Below are 12,656 nucleotides of genomic sequence, written 5' to 3' on the forward strand. Positions count from 1 at the left end.
AGGCTTAGGCACAAAGGGGGAACATCCCTCTTTGTGATCCACTTGTGATCCATGATCACAAGGCAGCAAACAGCACTTTGCTCTAGACCTACTCCTAGTTCTCAGTTCCCATAAGTGATTGTTTACTTGGGGTGCACAGGAAGGAAACAGGCAGGACTTGGGGCCACCCAGCCCAAGTTAAACAGATTCTCCCTGCTTCGTAAACAAGGATCCCAGCTGCTGAACCTCGCTGTACTCATCTGTTCACAGGGACCTGGTATTCAGCCCAGGTGTTTACGGCCAGGACTGAAGGATGTGTTCTTAGAAAGGAACCTGCAGTGCCAATGTCCTGACTCAGTCTGGTCCCTAGATTATGCTGGTTTGTCAGTCCTCTCAGACTGGCTAATGACCCTGCAGATGTGTCAGGGTCTGACAAAAGGCTAAGACTGTCTTGGCTTCCGATGCAGTGTTGGTGGCAGGACCAGCTGTAGCACATACCTGTGTGCAGATACCAATGCAAGCTGGGCAGCAAAGGCTCAGGAAAAAGCCACTGTCCCTCTGGCTGGCTCTGCCTAGATACACCAGGCTGCTAAGAGCCACTTCTTCAGCTGTCTGTGCTCTCAAAGGGTAATACAGAAATGCTATAGACCCTCAAAAGAAACTTAGTTAATATTAACCAGGGAGTCCCGAAAAGTTGGTATAAGGAGTCAGTGGATTTCTCTGAGTACACTCATGGAGGTAGAGTTCTGGAAGTAGACCAAAGGCAAGAGTAGCTGTGTGTTGCCCTCATTTGTGAAGCTGGTCTGCACAGAGACGAGAAGTAGCAATTCTGCAATCACTGTGTGTGTTCCAGAACTGCGAAGCACACAAACATATTATAGGTAATCAGAACAAGCGACATAATTTGTGGGGACTAATGCAAAAGGTGCATTCAGGGCCCTTGCCTAGAACACATCAAGAGCTCCAGAGCTTGTGGGGAGGGAAGCCACACCCGGTCATTTCAGTGCTTGAGAAGTCAGCCTGGGCAACATAGTTAGACCCTGGCTCAAAACAGCCAAGGGCTGTAGATGTAACTCAGGAGCAGAGCACTTGCCCAGGACATGCAAGATCCTAGACACAACACACACACACACACACACACACACACACACACACACACACCATGTCAGGACAAGACCATAGCATCAAACATGTCCTCTTGTCTGTGCTGAGAACTATTGTAGCCAGTTTTCATATGTGGACAGCAAGCAATGCCCTGGAAAGGCCAGCTGTGAATGGGGAAAATGATCGGGATGGAGAGAAGGCAGAGGCTGAACTGTGGAACTGGACATAAGTGGCACACAGACACAGTCAGCTGGCATGTAGGATGGAGCACAGCATAGATGTTGACACTATAGCATGTGTCTCATCCTACTTCCTAAAAGAAAAAAAAGCCTGACACTGGAATACCCGTTGCTCTTGAGTACTCCCGCATCCCAAGTATTTATTAGACGTTTTTCCAGACAGGTGCATTGTGGTGACCCTAAAGTACCTGTTTTCCACAAGGAAGGCAGTGCCCCAAAATGGTATACCCAAAGGACAAAGTCAACCTGAAAAGCATGAAAACCCAGACCCAAGAGTTAAGGGAACCAGGAATAGCCATTCATCAGGCGGTACAATAATGTTTAGGCCAGAGTCATCAGAGAACATTAAGATAAGTGGTCAGAAATAAGATAAGCAGTGTTGCTTAGTCACCAAGTCTCAGCCCAAAAAAACAGAATGACCAAGTGGTGACTGCACCTTGGAGAGGCCTGGGCACCACTGCGCAAGGCCAGCTCAGTAAAGATGACAGCACAGTCTCTGGGAACTCAATGACAGCCACCAATCCTGGAGCGTGTCCCCTACTAAGGTCACTGAAGGGAGGAGATGTTGAGGTGCAGTGAGAAGTCCTGGTTAGGCCAAAATGTGTACATGAGGTCTGCACAGTTGACAATCTCATACTGATGTCAGTGTCGTAAGTATGAACCCTGTACTGTGATTATGTAAGGTATTGGTTGGGGGGGCAGTGGTATTATTGGATTGCTGGAATTCTCTGTACGGTATTGAAAAGTATTAAAAGTGACTAGTTAAAAAATAAAAGAATGGAAACAAAAGATTCTATTTTCCTTGGAGCAGATCTGGCCAAGACACCCAGTGTGAGAGCTGTGTTTCAACATCATCCGAGATTTCCCCCGTGGTGTGTCTACATCATGACTATATAGCAACAGACTGAAGAAATGGTGTTCCATAAATTCAAGTCCCCCAAGACATTAGAAGGACATGTGGCTTAGAAACAAGGTCTCCGCTAGTTAAAGTAAGATATGTCAGAATGAGATGGAAGCTAAATCTGAGAACTGACATGTCCTCATAAGAGAAGAGACCATAAGAGATCATGTGGGGTGCAGCAGGTGTTGAGTGGTGTGTCCAAGGGATGCCACCTCTTTCCAGCAGCCTACGAAGCCAGAGGAAGGTAGGGAAGAGTCGGTTCTCAGAGAGGTGGGAGCTGGAGACGTTGATTCCAAATGAAAACACCCAATTCCTGTTCTTTGAGCCATGCAGCTTCTTCCTATCATCATATATGTGGTCTCCCGCAGCTCTTGCAATTATTCCCTGCTGCTTCTGAGGGAGCCACATCCACCCGACGTTGTGGGAATGACAAAGCAGGATTTGAGTCCTACAGAACACCCTGGCTGTGTACTCACACCCACCAGCTGCACTCATGGAAAACCAGGAGGCTATGATCTGCATCCCTTCTGAATTTCATTTCTTCACTGGGTCATGGTAGGCACTTCAGCCCTTGCCCCATGTCTATGCTGGTTCAGGAGATGTCTGCTTTTGATTTGCTTGTGGTGACTTAATTCATGCATTTTTTTAGTTCTTCTCTCATACAATACATTCCAAATGCAGTTTCCCCTTCCTCCACTCCTCCCAGATCCCACACACAGTTTTTCTCTCCCCCAAATCCCCTCCTGTTCCCCTTCAAAAAGATAACAGGCTTCCCAGGCATATCAACCGAACACTGCATGACAAGCTACAATAAGACTAAACACAAACCCTCCTATCAGGACGGGGCAAGGCAACCCAGTAGGAAGAAGAGGGTCCCAGGGGCAGGCAAAACAGTCAAAGCTACCCTCACTGCCACTGTTAGGAGTTCCAAAAATATCAAGCTAGCAACTATAACATATATGCAGAGGACCTAGTGAAGACTCATTGAGCCTTGGTGATCACTGTTCCAGGCTCTGTGAGCCTCTATGAGCCTGGCTTAGTTGATTCTGTGGATTATGTTCTGGTACCCTGAAGAATGCAAACAGAATGTAAAACATATTTATCACCCTGCACAAAACTTGACTTCAAATGGATCAAAGACCTCAACATAAAACCAGCTATACTGGCCGGGCAATGGTGACACACGCCTTTAATCCCAGCACTTGGGAGGTAGAGGCAGGCGGATCTCTGTGAGTTTGAGTTCAGCCTGGTCTACAGAGCTAGTTCTAAGACAGGTTCCAAAAACAATTCAGAGAAACCCTGTGTTGAAAAACAAACAAACAAAACAAACAAACAAAAACAGATACACTGAGATAGAGGAGAAAGTGAAGAATTCATGCACATTTTAACATTACTTTTCCTAAAATAATGAACCTGTTTCAGGACAAGTTTGTGTTCACAGAAAGGTGGAACAGAAAGCAAAGGCTTCCCACATTCCCCTCTTCCCCTACAGCCCAAATGTTTCCATTACTACCCCACACAGCAGCACATTTTTCTAGTTTATTCTTTTCTGGATTGTGCCTTTGATGTTTTTTTTTCCTTTTAAAAAATGCATCTGTGGAGCTCAGGGGTTTTGTTTTTCCTTCATGTTATCTTCCAGGTCTCGTGCACTTGAAGTTAATTTGTGTCTTTATATGTGGCTATCTGTTGCTCCCTGCCCTTTATTGAGAGGCCCATCTTCCTTTCAGTGGCCTGCCTTTCTCCTAAGTGGAAGGCAAGCTGACTACACCCACATGGGCCGAGTTTTGAACTCCCTGCCTGCTCTGCTGACCCGTCTGCCCTCTCCACTTCTTGGTTAGTGCAGCCGTATAACAGATCACCATGACGGTTCACCCTGTCAACGTAATGGAAAAATGCCTGGGGCACTGATGACACACAGCTGGGTGTGGGTGGCGGGGAAGAGGCGCATTTCCAGACACAATTAGGCCAAGATGAATTGGACCCTTCGATGGATTGACATACGATGGCACCATTGGGTGGAAGTGATTGGAGGAAGTAGGTCACTGAATGTGTGCTCAGACCTGTATCCTACTACAGTTCCTTCCATCCCCTTTCCCTGCTTCCTAACTGTCAGCGTGTAAACTACTCCCCAGCCACCATGATTGATTGAAACGGCGCACAAAGCAAACAATTCCTCATTCTAAAGGTATTCTCGGGTACTTAGGCAAAGTAATGAAAGCAGTATCAAAGTCAGTCTTGTCGACCCTCCTCTCTTGCTCTACCTTTGCACAGGCTGTTCTAGGTCTTCTTTTCACATACAGTTTCAGAGTCAGCCTGTGGACAGCTTTGCGGTACCTTGCTGAGATTTGTTTGGATGTACGGATTTTAAAATTGTGCAATGCTCTTCCCATAAGGCAGTCCTGTACCCCAATTCTTAGGCAGAGCCCATGTTTTCTTTTTCATACTTAGATCTTTGGCTCTTTGGAGTCTTTCTGGGATCGAGCAGGAGCACTGAGCAGGAAGTGATGGCTCAGTTTATCTTTTTCTAAGTGCCTACAGAATTACCCCAAGAAAACTACTATTCAAAATTTCATTTTTCTCAATCTTCACCATATTTCAAATCATTGCACACTACCAGGATAATCTGGACACTGTTGGGGCACTGGGTCAGGCACCTTTGTTCAGACACCACACAGATGGTTCCACTAACCATCTTGGAATAGAAGCCATGCTAACATGGATGACCCACAAGTAAGCACAGGGAAGAATGACCAAACACTGAGACATTCTTTACAAACCCCAGCAGCCCTCAGTGTATATAACTCATGGCAAACTCCTGGAAAAGTCAGAGTGTAGTAGAATCTTTCGAAATGATGTATGTGTGTATATGGGCTAGGACCCAGCTCAGGCTTCTCCATTCCTGACAAGATCTCGGAAAGGTATCATGAGACCAATCCCACATGTGGGTCTTGAGACCAATCCCACACATGTGTCTTTTAGGGGGTTCAATATCCAATACTGGCAGGTAAACCCACTCATCAAACAACATCTGAAAGCCCTCAATAGTCTCCAGTTTCCTAAGAAGTCCTTCCAGGGGTCCCTAGTCTGGGTGGAACCACACTCCAGCTGTCCTCACCAATGGGAAGTAGACTCACAGATGCCTTGACCCGGAGCTGAAGAAGCTCATGGATACACAAGAAGCTTGTGTCTGAACTGCTATTGTTTTTCTTTTCAATATGAAGACCAGGTCAGCCACTGTGTTCATGGCAGCCTGCCTGGTAAAACTAGTGTGAACTTTTGTAACTGAGATAGAAATGCCGAGAAAGTCAGGGGGTTAGGATGTTTGCAGCACATCAGCATCTTCATATAGCGATGGGAACTGGGATGGACAAAAAAGGCGATTCACCAAGGAATCAAGAGTGATTTTTTCTTTGGTAAAAAGAACAACCTGCACAATACATTTCACCTGAAACAAACATGTGTTTCTCAGCCTGTGCTCTGTGGGCACTGACTGGGAATTTTACCTTTCAATCCACTTCTGACATCAATGACCTGGTTCAGGGTAGATCCTACAGGACAAGGGCTCAGCTTTATAAGGCTGTCTGCTTCACATTCCAGTCACAGGTCGATCCCAATTTTCAGGGTTCTCACATTTCTACCTACCTTGGCTGCAACTTGCTTTCCCCCACTCTGGTTCAGTTGTGGTGATATCTTGCTTGTACAAATAAAGCCTGTCTGGGGGTCAGAGAATGGAGTTTGCCATATGATTATGGAGATAACCATAGAGGTCTGGAGGTCTGTACAGACAAACAGGAAGTGAGATAGCTTGGTGAAAACAGGATATAAGCATGGAGAAACAGGAACTCGCTCTCATGTGTACTGAGCCTCGAAGGAGGTAAGGTGTGGCGGTGGCTTGCTCTTTCTCTCTGATCTCTCAGCATTTTCTCCTATAACTGACTCCGGGTTTTTATTATATAGACCAATTAAGAAGTCATAACTTCCTAGGGTGGCTAGAAGAACTTAAGGGGACCTCTTACCTACATCTCCTAGTGTATTATAAGGACACCATGAGGAATACACTTGAAGAGACAGTTGCAGAGGTTCATAGGCTGTGCCAAGGCTGTGATGCCAGGGCAACTGAACATCTCCATAGATTGATTGTGTTTCTTCTCCACTGGTTTTATTGCTGCTACTTAAATAATTGTGTGCCCACTCAAGTGGGAGGCAGAAAATGATCGTGTATCTTAGTTACTTTTATTGTGGTTGTGCAAAAAAAAAAAAATACCAAGAAAAGCAACTTAAAGAAGAAATGGTTGACCTTGGCTCATGGTTCAAGGATCCAGTTCCTCGAGGTGGGGAAGTCCTGGGAACAGGAGCTTATGGCAGCTGGCCAAGTTGCATTAGCAGTCAGGAAGCAGAGAGAGATGAATATCCACACTCAGCTTACTCTTTTCTTTTTATACAGTTGAGGCCCCAGGACCAATGAATATGCCATCCTTATTTAGGGTGGATCTTTCTAGCTCAACCAACCCATTCAAGACGACCCCTTTAAATTCATGCTGCAAATATGTAGAGGGAACAAACCTCGTTTCTTACTCAGTTTCCTCATCTGTACAGTATTACTTGATCTTAATTGGGGCAGGAGGGGGGGTTCACTGCATGAACTGACTGAGTTGCTGTAGGAACAAGTTTCAGCAGGAGGCTGTAACGTGTGGCAATCTTTTCCCGCCCACTTGACACTGATTCTCGATGGGTTCCACTGGTGTGTGCTCTAATGAGCTGTTCTCTCTAATACGCCTCAGCAGTTAGGTGCCTGAATCTCCCCTATGTCTGAGGCACCCATAGTCTTTGTTTGTGATAAGTTTTCCTGGCTCAGGAACGGCTCTGTTCCCTAGCACTAGATCTTGAGGTAGAAGATCCAGAGCTGTCATTATGGCACTTTGTCAAGGGGGCAATTACAGAGACAGCCAGGGACAATCTGGTACTTAGGGAAGGCATCGCCTTGAAGCATGAAGGTCTGATGAGGCAACAGATGCAGCCTCGTGTCTGCCGAAAAGAGCTGTTTCCATGAGTTTGCTGGCTGTCAAAAGCTGTTTAGCTCCCCATGAGCTCCAGAGAATATAATCTATTATTTGCTCAAAACCATATTTCTTGAGGTGACCATAAACCCCAGCCTTGAATCACACTGACAGCTCTGTGGGAGCCTGGCCTGGCTGTGTGTACGATAATGACTGGCTGTGTTTTACAGCTGACACTGGCAACCCCATTGATTTTCCTTCAGTAGAATTGGACCATCAATGAGGGTAATGACCCTCGTGGACCAGCAATGTCCACACTACATTCCGTTTGCATCAGTGGAATCAAGAAGTCCAAATGTGCATGTTTAGAAGCCTGTCACTACTGCTCACCACCTTCACCATCCCTCTCTGACTCTCTCACCCCTGGTAAAGAGGACAGAGACATCTGCCCTACAGCACTGGCCCCAAATATAAACTGTAATTAAACACGACCAAATGCGCCTGCCAGCCTGGAGTCTGGAATGCAATCCCTGGGTGAACAAGAAGCAGGGGATTTATACCTTCCGCACCCAAATAGCTGACATTTAGTCCCAGTCCTGAGTCAGTGGAGCCAAATCAGGCTGTGTGCTCGATGCAGAGGCCTGATCCTGCCCTTTCACATTTTCTCTTGTGTCTTTCTTTGCCTTTCCAAGACTGCAGAGACATTCATTTTGGGAAGTCCATTCCTATTCCCTTTGTATTCTGATCATATCCCAAGATTTTATAAAGGAACAAAGTATCTTGGATTTGAATTTCCCAATCATCCTGCATTATCACCTGTGTCATTGTCAGAGTTCACACTAACCACAACAGAAAGGTTTAATTTTTTTTTCTGAATCTGTTTTCTGGAATGTTCTAAGGGGCCTCAAATAATGGTATTGATAAGACATATATCATCTGCTAATATGAATATAGCACACACTCACGTGTGTGTGTGTGTGTGTGTGTAAGAGAGAGAGAGACTCAGTTATGAATCTTACCTCAGATCTTTTGCAAGAGCAGGACATGTTTTTATATAACATAATATGTAGTATCTTCTCTTATCTATGAGAATGTAGTAAATAAACCATGTGATTCATTTTCAGTATGAGGTACACTTGGAGCTCATCAGAGAACCACAAATACACAAGCAGCCTTAGCTGCCTTCTGTAGCTGACAGTTGATATCTGCTTGTCTGGATGTTCTCAGCTCATCTTAGGGTTGAAAGTCAGGCATTGAGTCACATGACTGAGACCACATTATCAGAAAAGGAAGACAAGGCATGGGAAATACATTATATAAGGCTTTGTGTTCTGAACCAACGGAATGAGGAACTTGAGGAGATGGCAATGCTAGACACCAGAATATTGCACCTCCATGAAGAATTCTGGGGAAATAGAAATGTGAGGGAAAAAATACTGTTTTTCACCAAACCAGTATGCCTCTGGCTTCTGCAGAATTGATAATAAACATCTCAATCTCACTATTTTGACAGTACATGCTCTTGGCCTCTGAGTCATCTCCATTTTTTCCAGTATTCTTATTATGGAGTTAGAGTCATTACTTCTCACAAGAGCAAATACAAGGATCTCCGGGGCCTAGAGAAATTCTTCACAAATGTGACAAATGCTTGGCCATCCTTGCTCTCTGTTGGCTGGAGTGTGGCCAGTATTCACGAGGCTGAAGTCAGGACTGGAAATGTGGATTATCTACAATGCCTAAGCAGTCACATCTACCTAGCCTTCCATTTTACCCAGCTGTCCAGGGTACCAGAGCCTGAATGGGCTATGAGGTCAGGAGACCAGCAAAGATTAGACATTGGTTTCTGGGGATCAAGCAGTAAGTCTCTACCCTGTGATGAATGTTGAGGGATAAATGGTAAATTCAAGGCGTTCTTCTGGAACTGGTGCTTGCCAAAGGGTGCCAATTTGGAATGCTGCCATACATGCTGACCTAGCTCAGACTCCAGGATTCAGTGGTCAGCATAACAAAGGGATTGGTACTGGAGTTCCCTCCTTATGCAGGACCCAAACAGGTTATGAGGTTGTGAAAACAGCAGTCCAGGCCCCAAGTGCCTACAGCAGGATCTGTTACAGCAAATCTCTCAGGACGTCTGTGCAACTGTACAGGCTCTTTCTTGATGAGACCCACAAATGACAGCAGAATTGGACAGTGACCCAGGTGCCACTAAGCCCATTTCAGCTATAAAAATGGGTCTGTAACCTAACAAAACAATTAGTCATTAGGGTAGTTGTGGGAATTCCTGGAGCTTCTGGGTTCTGAATCCCACTTTTGAGGCCACCCTGCATCCTGGCATTTGTAGATCCCAAGATAAACCTGTGAGCGAGACAACTTTGAAAAGAGATTGCAGGCTTCGAGTACATTAGGTTACATCAGTGAGATCAACTGGGATGGAGGGAAGCCCAGAGACACAGGGCTCAACCATCACCCAAGGCTAACAAAAACAGGAACAAGTGTCTCTGAAGAGGAGACTCATCTAACAAGCATACAAAAGGCTGGGCATCTCAGGTGGATCCAGTGATTCTGCTCCAGCCCCATAGGGGTTTGTGATCCAGCACCACCCCTAGCCTCTTCCACAATAGTCTTTGCATCAGACAAAGTCCTGTGAACCCTCCCAAACCATGCGCTGCCTAGTTTTATGTCAACTTGACACAAGTTAGAGTCTTTCGGGAAGAAGTAAACTTAAGTGGGAAAATGTCTCCACCAGACTGGTCTGTGGTACATTTTCTTGATGGATGATTGATGTGGCCATGCCACCCCTGAATAGGTGACCCTGGGTGCTGTTGGTAAACAGGCTGAGGAGTAAGCTGGGAAGCAAAGATCCTGGATGGATTCTGTTTCAGATCCTACCTCGTTTCCTGTATTGAGTTCTGTCCTGACTTCAATAGTGTGCTGTACTGTGGACATATAAGCAAAATAAATACTTCCTTCTCCAAGTTGCTTTTGGTCATGGTGTTTATCAAAACAATTTTTTAAAACCCTCTATGACAGAAATTGGTACCATAAGTGGCTTATTGCTGTGACAGATGACCTGACCATGTATTTTCTGGAGGATTAGAGTAGCATCTTAACCATGGGCTTGAAAAGCCATTGAATGCTTAAAGTTCAGTGGGCAGTTCTTTTAATTGGAATTTTCTTTGGGCCACCAACCAGCTCCCACAAAAAGACATGGACACTTATGATTAATTATGAATGCTCTACTTTAGCTTAGGCTTGTCCCACTAGCTCTTTTAACTTAATTTAATCTGTTTCTATTAATCTACATTTTGCCTCAGGGCTTTTTTCCCCATTCTATATGTCCTACTTTCCTGCTTCTTCCATGTTTGTCTGTCTGGCCCTTGTTGTCTCTTTTTCTTTTTTCTTCTTGAGCCCAAATTCCTCCTCCTACTTACTCTCCCTGCCCAAAAGTCCTTCCTATACCTTCCCCCTTGCTATTGATCATTCAGCATTTTATTATAACAATCAGGTGCCTTAGGCAAGCAAGGTAAAACAACACATCTTTGCATAGTTAAATATTCCAGAACAGGTAAGAATGTAGACAATGGAAGCCTGACTTGCGAAGTTCTAGATCAAAGCCAAAACTCTTTTAGGGAATTACTCAAAATAAAAACTGTGTTCTGGTTGCATAATCCATACTGGTCATCTGGGACTGAGAATCGGCTGTGATTAAGAAGAAACCAGCATATGAAGTTGAGGTAGGACTAAGCTCCTCCCCTCATATTAAGGCTAGGTAAGGCAACCTGGTATGACAAATAGGTCTCAAAATCCAGCCAAAGGGTCAGGGCCAGTTCCACTCCCACTGCTAGGAGCCGAACAAGTAGACCAAGCTACACAACTGTCACACATATGTAGAGGGCCTGGCCATGCAGGATCCCTAGTCCTACCTCAACTTGATGTGCCGTGCTTTGTTGACACCCACGGAGGCCTGTCCCTTCTGAACAGAAACAGGAGGAGTGGATGGAGGGCATAGAGGGGAGTGGGGTAGGGAGTGGGAGGAGAGAGGGGAAACTGCAGTCAGCATCATTGAGGGACAATCTGAGAAGTGCTTCCTCAGTCAGCGCATAGAAAGCATTTCAGAGGTGGCCAAGGTTGCACCTCCTGCTGACAGCCAGACTTGGTAATATCTAATGCTTTGGAAGGTGGTTCTGGTTTTGAAGGCATGAAAGGATCCCAGAGAGCAGCTAGCTCTATGTGTCAGCACAGGAGTCCCTGAAGACATCCCAGGAGAGGTTATCAGTGGAAGTACAGCCCAGTTGCAGTGCAGATCCAAAATTTTGGTGATGCTAATACCATGGAACAACCGTCAAAGATAGCAGCACCCATGGGGTTGAGCTGGCCTGGGCCTTGGAGACACATTGCAGGCTATGGCAAACCCTTTAGCATCTAAAACATCGTGAGTCCCAGATGTCAAGCACTGAACTTTTTACATCATTGAATTTGGGGGTTGTTTTGATCCGATTGTAACTGTGCCTGGTTCTTCCTTTGTAAAGTAGGACCATATATAACTTGTTTTTATTTTAGAGGACCCCACAGTTAAGAAATTTTAGAATTTTACAGAGATTTTAGAGAGACCTTGGAATTTTAGAGAGACTTTGGATAATTTAAAGACATTGAAGTTTCAAAGTGTGAAATTTTAAAGCCAGGGAATTTTTAAAAGTGGAAGTGTTTGATACTGTGATATTACATATCTTGGGGATGAGGAAGAAAGGCTCTGATTTAACAGTGATGTGCTTGTCTGACTAGCTGCATAGGGATCAATTGTGCTGGCTAGTTTTATTTGAGGGAATGCCCCACCAGACTGGCTTGGCTTGTGGTGCATTTTCTTGATTGATGATTTATGTGGGAGGGCCCAGTTCATGGTGAACAGTGTCACCCCTGAGCGGGTGCTCCTTCCTGGACACTATAAGAAAGCAAGCAGAGCAAGCTAGAAAGCAGTATTCCTCCATAGTTTCTGCTTGCTTCTCTCTCTCTCTCTCTCTCTCTCTCTCTCTCTCTCTCTCTCTCTCTCTCTCTCTCTCTCTCTCTCTCTCTTTCCACCCTCCCCCAGACAGGGTTTTCTCATGTAAGCGCCCTAGCTGCCCTGGAACTTGCTCTGTAGACCAGGCTGGCCTCGAACTCAGAGGAGATCTGCTTGCCTCTGCCTCCTGAGTGCTGGGATTAAAGTAATGTGCCACCACCGCTGGGGTTCCTTCTTCTACATCTTTCAGTGATACACTGTGATGTGGAAGTGTAAGCAAAAACAAATCGTCTTCTCCAAGTTACTTTGGTCATGGTGTTTATCGCAGCAAATGAAACCCTAAGATACCCTTATGCTGAAATGGGTGTTCTGTCTCTGAAACCTTTATTTTAATAGCACAATTTTTACAAAATGCCCAGCAATGCTTCTAATTATATGTG

The sequence above is a fragment of the Phodopus roborovskii genome, unplaced genomic scaffold, assembly GCF_943737965.1.
Source record: "Phodopus roborovskii unplaced genomic scaffold, PHOROB, whole genome shotgun sequence".
In the NCBI taxonomy this organism is placed as follows: domain Eukaryota; kingdom Metazoa; phylum Chordata; class Mammalia; order Rodentia; family Cricetidae; genus Phodopus; species Phodopus roborovskii.